At 44.8% G+C, this 12654-nt stretch overlaps 1 long non-coding RNA gene across 23 annotated transcripts in view; it reads left to right on the top strand.

The window, feature by feature from the left end:
• Window positions 1–12254, top strand: part of LOC113901406 — a 57457-nt gene extending 45203 nt beyond the window's left edge. For 12 of the 23 annotated variants that reach the window (XR_003513421.1, XR_003513431.1, XR_003513414.1 and 9 more), the window contains one exon: window positions 8064–8896. This is a non-coding gene — a long non-coding RNA (uncharacterized LOC113901406). Of the gene's footprint in view, window positions 1–8063; window positions 8897–12213 lie in introns of those variants that run through there. The other 11 variants (XR_003513412.1, XR_003513424.1, XR_003513430.1 and 8 more) reach the window with 7 other exon arrangements.
• Window positions 12255–12654: the final 400 nt, after the last annotated feature.

The following is a 12654-nucleotide window of genomic DNA, read 5'->3' as shown; positions in this document are numbered from 1 at the left end:
CCAGTCAGGGAGGCTGTTCTTTCAAGAAGCTTGTTTGAAGAGAGGAGTGTTAATGAAGGGGGACACGGGATCTAGGGAGGTCTATTTATTTTTTGAGACCCAAGCATGATCTTGCACTGGGGAAAAAGTTAGTAGAGAAGGAAAAGTTGAAGACAGAAAAGAGAATAACAATTGTTGAGCAAGTCTCCTGGGGAGAAGGGTCTGCTGTATCCGAAGCACCGGTAGAGAGATTAAACTTGAGCAAAAGACAAGGCTGTGGCTGATTTTAACTGTCACCACACACCACCAGCTACTGCTTTCCTACCTTTTGCTAGCACTCTGTTGAGCACTGTCAAGTCTCATTTGATCAGGGCGAGGGGCATGGTGTTGGGGCGAGGGGTGTGATGGGCAGAAGGGTTTGGTAAGATTTTGGAGAGACATTTTTCTTCTGTTGGGCTATGTGTTTTCTGGGCAGCAGAAATTGAGGTCATCTGCCAGGAGCAGGTGGGAGAGTGGGGATAGTGGCATGTCTTTTAAAAGCTGTCTTGCTCGTGGAGTGATCTGGAGACACATGGGAGGATAACTGAACAGTGCTGAAGACCCAGCTGATATTGGAAGCAGCAGCTTTCTGGAGGGAGCAGCCCTCATGACTAATGATTGCTTTAGCAGTGCCCACTCAGCAACTTGGGGGTTAAAGCAGAGTATATTCATATTCAGATAGGAGCTGTGTTCTGTGGGCAAATGGAAGACTTGGAGTAGGAGGCAGCTGGGATATTGTAGCAGAATGGTCATCTTGTTGACTAAAGAAAGAAGTGAATTGAAGAGAGGACTGATAGGCAGCAAAGTGATGAGGGAGGTGGTATCGAGAGGCTGGAAACCTCAGTGAAGTTGAAGAAGCAGCTGTAGATGAGATGAGAAAGAGGTCCTATAGATAGGAGGATATAGGAGATCGTGAGCAGGCAGAAGGTCTGACTTGAAGTGGAAAGGCAGACTGATCAAGGAGGCAAAGTCCTCGATGAGTGAGAGGTTAGTAACTTAACAGCAATGAGGAGGAGGGGCATAGTTGTTTGGTATAGACCTCAGCCAAGGGAGGTTTTTTTTTTTTTTTTTAAGGTTATAGGAATAAAACAACACTGAGACAGACCATCTGTTTCTCCTTTGGATACCACTGGGTACTGAAGGATGATTTTTATGGCAGAATCTTCATTGTCCAGAAACCAAGTTCCTTAAGGAGTGTCAGGTTTCAACTAGGAAAAAGATGTCCAGAAGCATCTTTTAGTCCTGCCTTCTGCACAGCTGGCTGAATACCATAGAGTTTTAGCACTGGGGAGGCAGGTAGTTCTGGCCAAGTGGGACAGCCTCCACAAGAGTACTGGGTCTGTAGGCAGAGTTTGCAGCAACAAGGACCAAGTACTCTCGCAGGGAAATCCCATTTGGCCACTAGGGTTTTTTAACTGTTCGGGATCAGAGTGGGGCCAATGCTTATCTTCTGTGAAAGGCTGAGGGAAAACTTTAATGGTTTCTTGCTTGAAATACTAGGAGTTATTGGACTCTTGAGCCTTATATTCCTGTGAGGTTTGGAATGTATTTTTTCCCTCTGTAGTGACAGCAAATAATGCCCTAAAGCCCACAGTTTGAAAGGGTCTGGAAATACTCAGATTATTGTTTATAAAGATGTTTTTGGATTTTCAGTGGCTCAGGATTTCTTTGACATTGTTAGTGTATTACTCATTTAAAAAAGAAGCCTCTTAATAGATGAAAACGAGCAAGCAAGTAAAATTTTTACATTTCTTTTGCTTTTTTCTTGATTAATTTATACCACCACCGTGGCTGTAAAACCAGATATGAACAGCTCAGAAAATGATTGCTTACGCAGCCATTTCACCACAGGAACCTACTAAGCACAGCTCTGTAGTCCCCAGCAGAAGAGGCTGTGTGGCTCAGAGCCTCAAGTGCATTGCACCCATGACAGTGCTTTCTAAATTGTTCATAATTGCTTTTGCCACATAAACATGAGAAACTAGTGTGTGACATAGCCACCATAAGCAAAGATAGAAGACAGTCAACAGGCTGGGAGAGAGTTTGGGGATGTATGTGATAGTGGGTTAATTTCTATACTTTATATAGTATATATAAAGGGTTTCTAAAAATCAATAACGATAAGACAACAGACTCTAGAAAATGGGCAAAGAATACAAGTAGACAAGTCACAGTGGGGCAAACTAAGTTTCGTTTAAAGAAGTGCTTATTCTTGAGCACAGTGTTCTCTGGATGAGAATGTTCCTTGCATTGGTAGATACCCGTGAGTAGGGACTGGGAAATGCTGTGTGGCTATGAAAACATAACAGTAGCTTCTGTATCAGTGAAAAAGCAAGTATACCTCACAGGACTGTGAAAATAGGGGTCAGTGAAAGTATGGGTCCTGAGTTTTCTGGGGACAGTTCCAACTTTGTTTTCATTTTAAATTTGTTGCAAAATGTGACTTTTATACCTGTGTAAGGCCTGAATGTAAATAAATTCATATCCACCCCCCTAAAAAAGAAAAAAGCAAGTACAGAGCAGTATGACCAGAATGTTCCTATTTATGTATTTATTTTTTAAAAGATCTATTTACTTACTTTGCTTTCTGGCTGTGGTGGGTCTGTGTGCTGCACACAGGCTTTCTCTGGTTGCAGCGAGCAGGGCCACTCTGCATCGTAGTGCAAGGACTTCTCGTTGTGGTGACTTCTCTTATGGTACACAGGCTCTAGGCGTGCGGGCTCAGTGGTTGCAGGGTATGGGCTCAACAGTTGTAGCTCTTAGGCTTAGTTGCTCCACAGTATGAGGGATCATCCTGAACCAGGGTTTGAACCAGTATCCCTTGCATTGCAAAATGGATTCTTAACCACTGGGCTGCCAGGAAAGACCCCTGCTTATTTATTTATTTATTTTTAATGTTCTCACTTATTTAATTTGGAATGTATTCATCTTGACTTAAATTTTATTAGAGGATTCCTTTAGGTTAAACAATATTTAAGGCTGTATTTTTTTTAATGTATTCATTTATTTTTATTTATTTTTGGCTTTGCTGAATCTTCATTGCTACACATGGGCTATTCTTTGTTGAGGGACATGGGCTTCTCATTGCGATGGCTTCTCTTGTTGTTCAGTTGCTCAGTTGTGTCCGACTCTATGAGACCCCATGGACTGCAGCAGGCCAGGCTTTCCTGTCCTTCACCATCTCCTGGAGCTTGCTCAAACTCTTGTCCATTGAGTTGGTGATGCCATCAAACCATCTCATCCTCTGTCATCCCCTTCTCCTGTCCTCCAATCTTTCCCAGCATCAAGGTCTTTTCTAATGAGTCAGCTCTTTGCATCAGGTGGCCAAAGTACTGGAGCTTCAGTTTCAGCATTAGTCCTTCCAGTGAATATTCAGGGTTGATTTCCTTTCAGTTCAGTTCAGTTCAGTTGCTCAGTCGTGTCCGACTCTTTGTGACCCCATGAATCGCAGCATGCCAGGCCTCCCTGTCCATCACCAACTCCTGGAGCTTACTCAAACTTGTGTCCATCGAGTCAGTGATGCCATCCAGCCATCTCATCCTCTGTCGTCCCCTTCTCTTGCTGCCCCCAATCCCTCCCAGCATCAGAGTCTTTTCCAGTGAGTCAGCTCTTCGCATGAGGTGGCCAAAGTATTGGAGTTTCAGCTTTAGCATCAGTCCTTCCAATGAACACCCAGGACTGATCTCCTTTAGAATGGACTGGTTGGATCTCCTTGCAGTCCAAGGGACTCTCAAGAGTCTTCTCCAACACCACAGTTCAAAAGCATCCTTTAGTATTGACTAATTTGATCTCCTTGTGCATAGGACTCTCAAGAGTCTTCTCCAACACCACAGTTCAAATGCATCAGTTACTTGGCACTCAGCTTTCTTTATGGTCCAGCTCTCACATCCATACATGACTACTGGAAAAACCATAGCTGTGACTAGATGGACCTTTGTTGGCAAAGTAACATCTCTGCGTTTTAATATGCTGTCTAAGTTTGTCATAGCTTTTCTTCCAAGGAGCAAGCGTCTTTTTAATTTCATGGCTGCAGTCACCATCTGCAGTGATTTCGGAGCCCATGGCAGGGAAAAAAGCATTAGTTGCTGGGAATTTGCAGAAATTGTGGGAGGGTATTGGATAGGGGGGTCCAGGAAGCTTTTATAAGGACGTGGACACGGTGGTTGCAGCTAACACATGATTGCTGTAGTGCTGTGTAACTTGTATAATGTTTGACAGTGATCCACCGCCCCCCCAACCCTCAAGATCTTTTCTATGGACGTCTGTTGGTTGGATGCTCCAGAAACTATCCTGATACTCCCCTTCCTGCCCAGCGGAAGCCGTTTTCAATTCAGATTCCAAAAGGGAACTTCCCAACAAAGGGCTTGTCGTTCCCTTTCTTTCATGTAATTTACACAGACCCTGAGGACACTTGACAAAGCCAGAGAGAGCTGTGGCCTTCCCAGCCCTGCCAGCACTGAGTAGGGAATGAGGAGAAGGAGAAGTCTTTCACGAGGTGAGACTTGAAGACTGCTCTGAGGAAGTACATCAACGAATATTAAGACTCCATGGAGTGCCCTAAAGATGCCAAGGTCTCCATGTAGCTGGATTGGAAACAGGGCAGATCCAGTCACTGCCACACTAAATAAGCACTCTTGCTCATTCCTCAGGAAGAAAGACCCAGTTGATGGAAGAACCTGTTGTTTCTTCTTAACATCCACTTAATTACAAACTTTGAGGACAGTAGAGATCGTGGGCTTCGACTGCCCAGCATCATTCTCCCTTCTTAGATAAGAGCACCTCAGTTTTCCTTTTAGGGATCACCTCCTTCCTATTCTCAGATCAGTTTTGGTGGAGTTGAGTCCATTCTTTGGCTCTAGGTGGAGGACACCTGACTGTGCCAGTCAGAGAAGGGCATGGTCTCAAATTCAGGCCAGTTGGGACTCTGGATTTTCATTGAAACTGCTCAATGAATTCTTATTTCTTTTCCAGCTGGGTTGCTAAGCCTCTAGAATGTATGTAATTCTGAGGTTATTGGTGACCATCTTAGTACCTCAGGGGGAATTCTGAAGACAAGACAAGTGAAAGCTGAGCTGCAAGATCTAGAAATGGAGACTAATGACATTTTTCGAGCACCAGAGAGATCTAATCATGCCTGAAGCTAGTCTAAGTCTGGATATCTCATTTACATGGGTCTAGGCTTCCCCCCACCCCCTTTTTTTCATTTTGAAAGTTTGATTTGGATTTTTGACACCTGCAGCTGATTGAGTCTTAATTCATGTCATGAATTATGTGTAGTTCTCATTGTAAAGTGTGGTTTGGCTTTTCTTAACATGACCTTTTGTCTTACAGTGCTAAATTTTTAGTTTGCTATGTGAATCAATTAGTTTGCTATGTGAGACCATAAGGAACCTAGCATTATTTTCTCTATATGGAAAAAATGGGAAGGAAGGAGGGAATGGGAAGAATATGGGATGCTGAATTTAAAGAACCCTGAAGTCCCTAGGTGCCTAGGAACCCTCAGACCCTATCTGGTCTTTCTGTTCTAAGTGCCCCAACTGTTCTATGCTTTTCCCTTATAATACATCATCATAGTAATGATATGTTCATGCAGTATTTTGATTAAGGTCTCTGTCTCCCTCATTGACCTGGCAATTCTATGAGGGCAGTGATTTTGCTAAATGTTATATCCCCAACAACTAGTCCAGCATGTGGTATTCAGCAAATGTTTATGGAATGAATTGACATGAATAGTTACACAGATTGGACTGATCCTCCTCGATTATTGGGGTTAGGATTGTGGCAGAATTGGCAAAAGCAGGGAAAGCAGTCCCTTTGTATTTCCTTTGTATTTCCTACACTACCCACACCACCAACACACGAGAATTTTTGTCTTAAATGAGATAGTTAATTTCAATTTGGTTGGGAAACCCTTTATCAAACCTTTAGTGCTTATGTTGTTATTAGAGCATTTTATTGAGGAATTAAATAGTGTGGTGGTTGACTTAATCTGTGGAAAGCCTTGCAGAGGAGTGGGTCAAATCTGTGTGATTAACAAGCAGTCTTGCTTGCTCCTTTGTCTTTATGAAATCAGGCTTGCCCAGAAATGTGTTTGAGACTGTAAGAAGGCCCAGGCAGTCAATGAGGGAGAGGTTGGGGATGTTGGAGACTTGACTGTCTTAACCAGAAACAAAAGCAGTAAAAGGTGGTCCTGGGAGGAGGGGACGGGTATCCTGAAGCTCACTCCTTCCCGGCTCCCCTCTGGACCGGGCCCAGCAGAAGCTCCAGGGCACGGTCCCACCCCTGCCTCGCCACACAAAGCCTCCCCCTCCCAGCCGAGGCTGTGGTTCTTCCCTTCCCCCAGCCTGCCTTCCCTGAGATGAGGCGAGTGTTTCCCAAGGCCCATGTGACTTCCACTGGCAAGTGACGACTACAGACGGTTTACCAGTCAGTAAAACTGCCAAAGGCTTTTGTGCTGTAATAATCCTTTTCCTGTTTAAAACTCAGGGGATTTTCTACTGTTGCCAGTACTTTTTCAAGTCAGCAATTACAGTGTGGATTATGTAACGGCTAGGTATTAAAAATAGAAAAGACCAGAGTGTGCATCTATTTTAACCAAATGAAAACAGAGCAGAGGGAGGGGAAAGGAGGAGAGGGAGACCAGAGGAGGAGGGGGACAGAATTACACGACGAGAAGCAGAGAGATCGCATCACGTGACCAGACAGCCCAGCCCACAGTTCACCCTGCGCTTCTGTCCCGCACTCCTATTCAAGGCCTCCTCCAGGGAGGGGACCCTGCGAGATTTCTGAGGACTCAAGACCCTCCTGGGTATTCCTCACCCTGAGGAATGTTTGCCTGCCTTGGGGTGTTTGCCTGCCTCTGACAAGGAAAGTAACCAAGAGGGGGAGGGATTGAATTTGGTGTTCTCTTCCAACCGCGCCTTCTTCTCTCCCTACCCACTCACCCCCTCTCCCAAGTCCAGGACTCCTGTGTCTTGATTTCCAAGGTCTTAGAGCTCTGCTTGTTTCTCTTGTTGCAGTGTTAGCATCACGGGATGGTTTATGGAGGAGTCTTTAGCATCCCAGGTCTCTTATCAGTCCCTTGCCAAAGCCACCCCAAATAAATATATAATGTAATTGAAACCCCTGTATTCACTATGAAAAATGGCTTCAGACCCTCCAGCCCTCCTGCTTCCCCACTCCAACTCCTCTTCCCACACTGGATTGCTACCTCTAAACCCTTCAGGTGGTGCATAGGAATTCAGAGGCTACCACTGATTTGTTCTTAGGTGACTTCTCCTTGCTAATCCCCCACCCCTACCCTGAATCAGGAAATCTTTTTGTTTTCCAGGAGACCTACTGAATTACTTTAAGTACCTCTAATGGTGAAATTTTAGGTGCCAGGTGGGTCTGGAGCAAGGAGGATATTTTTGGAAGGAGGACTTCTAAGAGTCTGACAGATCACATCAAAATACACCAGGCTTTCTACTATGTCACCATTTATACAGAGGAACCCACAGAGGGAGGTTTTGAGTTAATCACTTACACATAGTCTTTGAGCCTACATAGAGCCTATCCTGAAAGTATCCTACCTTGTAGGTCTTGGGTGGCAGGAAGTGATGGGTACTTTGAAGAAGAAGCTCACTGTTTCCAAAGAGTGAACCTAGATGTGTTTGGTGGGGTTAGGGAGAGAGACCTAAAGTCTGGATTGTCAGTAGAATCAGTTGCAGGCATTATTAGAAAGTTAGTTCCTCATCATTACTTCTGTCCACTCCTGCACCTGCCCCATCACACTTCATTCTCAGAATCTTCATCTGCATTGGGGGTGGAAGAGAGTGTCAGCAATTCATAATAACACTGGTCCCAGCTCCATCCAACTCCACCCAGCCCTGCCCAAAGTAGAGGGAGTGCAGGGAAAGGAAGAGGGATCTAATTTGTGAATTTTAGGCATCATTTCACTAGATAGGAAGGGGAACCTGGGGACCTTCCTTAGGGCCTTTCAAATCATAATACCAACCTGCCCTGGGAAATGTCCATGGGGTGGCACGTCTCTTGTTGGTTTTTAGGTCTTTGATTCTGGATTCCTGTTCACATTCTCACCAGAGGCTGACTTTGGTAAGGACTGCCAAACATCTGATATGGTCCAGATTTTAATTCTTCCAACCCACTGTGTCCATTAATGCACTTGAACATGCCTGATCAAGTTCCTGGCCTTGGGTGTGGTCAGGGTCAGTGTTGCATCAGTCATCTGTTATCTGGACAGGCTGGTCACTCCAGACCAGGCAGTCAGCAGAAGCTGGAGGTCACAGTGAGTATCTGCCTTCCACGTCCCATCCCACTCCTGAGACTTTAACAAGGTAAGGAGTCCACTGAAGCACCTGCCTTAGGGGCTGCCAGGGGCTCGAGTCAGTCCAGGACTAAATCATTAGTAGGGTTCACAAAGGAGCCCTTTCTGCCTAAACTCAACTTTGTGCTGTGGCCTTCCCATTCCCACCCCCATAGATAAGACCATAAGGAGACATGGTAACTTGGCCACAGCACCTGCCCCATCACACTTCATTCTTAGAGCCTTCATCTTCACTGGGGGTGGAAGAGAGTGTCAGCAACTCGGAATAACTGGTCCCAGCTAGTTGGGTATACTGGTCATTCCTATCCTTTTTCTGAAAGGGGTCACCTTTCCTCTCATTAAAATATCCAAGGTATTTTCACCCCTCCACACACACGCACACACACACAGACATGTGTGTACACATATAGGGGGTGTTTCTAGTGTCTGTTGCTTAAGATAGTACTAGTAGTCATAAGCTGGTATGGACTGGGTAACACTTCAGTTCAATTCAGTCATTCAGTCATGTCCAACTCTTTGTGACTCCATGGATTGCAGCACACCAGGCTTCCCTGTCCATCACCAACTCCTGGAGCTTGCTCAAACTCACGTCCATTGAGTTGGTGATGCCATCCAACCATCTCATCCTCTGTTGTCCCCTTCTCCTGCCTTCAGTCTTTCCCAGCATCAGGGTCTTTTCCAGTGAGTCAGTTCTTTGCATCAGGTAGTCAAAGTATTGGAGCTTCAGCTTCAGCATTAGTTCTTCCAATGAATATTCAGGACTGATTTCCTTTAGGATTGACTGGTTTGATCTCCTTGCTATCCAGGTGACTCTCAAGAGTCTTCTCCAACACCACAGTTCAGAAGCATCAATTCTTCGGCGCTCAGCTTTCTTTATGGTCCAACTCTCACATCCATACATGACTACTGGAAAAACCATAGCTTTTGATTATACGGACCTTTGTTGGCAGAGTAATGTCTCTGCTTTTTAATATGCTGCCTAGGTTTGTCATAGCTTTTCTTTGAAGGAGCAAGTGTCTTTTATGGCTGCAGTCACAAGCCAGGGGGAGCGTTTAAATAGATTTAATTTTTATTTATCTGGCTGCATCAACAAATTTGAGACACAGTAGTGCTTCTGTACGGAGAAGGCAATGGCACCCCACTCCAGTACTCTTGCCTGGAAAATCCCATGGACGGAGGAGCCTGGTGGGCTGCAGTCCATGGGGTCGCTAAGAGTCGGACACGACTGAGCGACTTCGTTTCACTTTTCACTTTGATACATTGGAGAAGGAAATGGCAACCCACTCCAGTGTTCTCGCCGGGAGAATCCCAGGGACGGGGGAGCCTGGCAGGCTGCTGTCTGTGGGGTTGCACAGAGTCGGACACGACTGAAGTGACTTAGCAGCAGCAGCAGCAGTGCTTCTGTAACATGGGACATTCATATGGGCCACAGAGCAAGGTGTAAATGGTAGATCTCTTGCAGTAACTCCATGACCGGGGTCAGAGCTTGACAACTATCTCCCTTTACCACACATAGTACCACACCCCTCAGACCACACATAGTACCACACCCCTCAGACCTCTTGGTCTGATTCTGACGTCAGATTCAGAAATAAGTTTGGGAAATGAGCCAAGACAGGCTGAGGGTTGGGCCTCAGGACTCCACCTATTTGTCACAGCTCCTCTGGCTGGAAGTACCAGGAGGCAGGAGTGAGAGAGGTGGTGAAGCGCCTGATACGACTGCAGCCACACCTTGAGCTACTCTGTCACCCAGCAGAGTATGGGGGTGGGGGGAGGAAGGAGAGCGGGAGGAGGGACGGGAGGGAAGGGGAAAGGGTGAGGGGCTTGGAGCTGGGCACGGCCAGATTGACAGGGATGTCTCTGTTTCCACCAGGGACTGAGACTGTTTGCTTCTGGGACTGAGATTCAAGTGTTGGGGGTGCTAGTCTTGGGAAAGTCAGCAGGGGGTGTGCTGGCAGCCAGCTTCAGCCTTGGAATAATCTGAGTCCAGGCTGACCAGGGTTGCTAAACACAGAGCCGTGCCAGCCCCTCCTCTCTACCCTCTTTCCTTCCAACCAGACAGACAGGCCTAGGCTCCAAAACTCTTGTTTTGTCACAAAAGGAAAGAAGAGGAACAACTCACTAGCACTTCCTGCCCTGAGGAGTTTGCATTTTAACTTTTTTTCTTTTTGTAAAGTTTTTATTTAATTATCTGGCTGCACTGGGTCTTAGCTGTGGCATGTGGGATCAAGTTCCCTGACCAGGGATCAAACCCAGGGCCCCTGCATTGGGAGCATGCAATCTTAGCCACTGGACCACCAGGGAAGTCCCAGGGGTTTGCATTTTAAAAGGATACTTTCAGAGTATTATTACTATTAGTATCACTAAAAATGTTAACTTCTCCTCTGGTCAGTTTTGGTCATTTAAAATTTTTTATAAAAAGTAAAAAAAGAAACCTTAAAATTATTAGCATAAAATTTACAGTCTTTTTTCCATATATATTGTATTTAATCTTCCTTTCTTCATTCCCAGAAATTTTTTTTTTTTTTGGGGCCACGGTGTGCCCCGTATGGGATCTTAATTTCCTGCCCAGGGATGGAACTCACACCCCCTGCAGTGGAAGCATGAAATCATAAAGAAGTTAATATTTTTAGTGATACTAATAGTAATAATACTCTGAAAGTATCCTTTTAAAATGCAAACCCCTGGGACTTCCCTGGTGGTCCAGTGGCTAAGACTGCATGCTCCCAATGCAGGGGCCCTGGGTTTGATCCCTGGTCAGGGAACTTGATCCCACATGCCACAGCTAAGACCCTGGACTGCCAGGGAAGGCCCTCATGCCTTTTGTTTATGATTAGTTTTGTTAGAGGTCTATTTTCTAATAACCAGCTTTTGTGTTATGTCTTTTGTCTTCTATTTCGTTGTTTTACTTTTTAATCAGTTTTAAACTAGTTTTGTAGTTGAAAAATAATACAAAGGATCATTTTCATCTTATTAAAAAGACCAGTTACCCAAAAGAATGGACAAAAGATTAAAAGAGAATTTTATGTGACTTAAAAGACCTTACTTACAGGTAAAATAATGCATCTTAATGGTGGGCCTCTGGGCTTGAGTGGGGATGGGAGGCATCTTAGAGCGAGTGCCCAGTGGAGGAAAACCTGGGTCGCGCCCTGGAGGCTGCTGACCCTACCTGTGATTTAGTTACTGCTCTTAGTCAAGGCACAGACCTCTGCTTCCTCCCTGGTAAATCGTGACTAATAAAAAATGGCCCCACCTGTCTTAATCACTCGCTGTATCAGTTCAGTTTCTGAGTGTGAGGGAGATAACACACCTGAACTTGCTCTCGTCCCTCTGCTCCCAGTCTGTCAGCTACCGCAGGCGGCAGGGAGGGGCTGTGGGTGAGCCCAGCCTTGCCTGGGAGGGCTGCCTCCCCAGGCTCTGGTGTGTAGCCTTACAGGAACATTATATTGAAGGGAAGTAAAGTATCTTATTCTCTCTTTAGCTTTTGCCTGCTCCCTTATCTCTTCTTCAGCTAGGTTTTGTTATTGATTTTATTTTTAGGTGTTTATAATTCTTTTTCTGTGGAGAAGTGAGTGGGAGGGGTAGGTGTGCTGGAAACAAGCCCAAAGAACTGGGAGTCAGGAACCAGGTGGTCTGTATCTACAGTTCTCAAATGTTTTGGTCTTGGGACCCTTTTTATGCTCTTTAAAAGTATTGAGGGCTTTAAATACTTTTGTTTGAACTTTAAAATTAGTTTATTATTTTAAAATAACAGTAACAAATCTTTTACATGTTAACATACTTCTTATAAAAATATATTTTCTAAAAGAAAAAAGAACAGTTGTATTGTTTTATAGTTTTGCAAATATCTCTTTGTTTTTTTTCCCCAGGCTGCTCCATGTAGCATGTGGGATCTTAGTTTCTAGACCAGGGATCGAACCCACACCCCCTTCATTGGAAGCATGGATCACTGGACCATCAAGGAAGTCCCAGCAAATCTGATTAACGAATAGCCTAATAGAAGACAGCTGGATTCTCATGCCTGCTTTTGTGTTCAATGATATATTGCTTTCCTTGAAGTAGATGAATGAAATTCAACTTCATACAGATTCGTATTTGGAAAAAGTAAAAGTATTTTAAGAGCCTTTTCAGATAATCGTGGATATCTTTTTATTCAAAGTCATAATATTTTGATAAAGACATTTACACAGAAGTGAAAATTATATATTATACATTGTGTGTGTGTGGGCTCAGTCACTAACTCATGTCCGACTCTTTTGTGGACCCCTGGACTGTAGTCTGCCAGGTTCCTCTGCCCATGTAATTTTCCA

This window comes from Bos indicus x Bos taurus, chromosome 11 (assembly GCF_003369695.1).
Source record: "Bos indicus x Bos taurus breed Angus x Brahman F1 hybrid chromosome 11, Bos_hybrid_MaternalHap_v2.0, whole genome shotgun sequence".
Classification (NCBI taxonomy): domain Eukaryota; kingdom Metazoa; phylum Chordata; class Mammalia; order Artiodactyla; family Bovidae; genus Bos; species Bos indicus x Bos taurus.
This window is presented reverse-complemented; position numbering and strand designations above follow the sequence as displayed.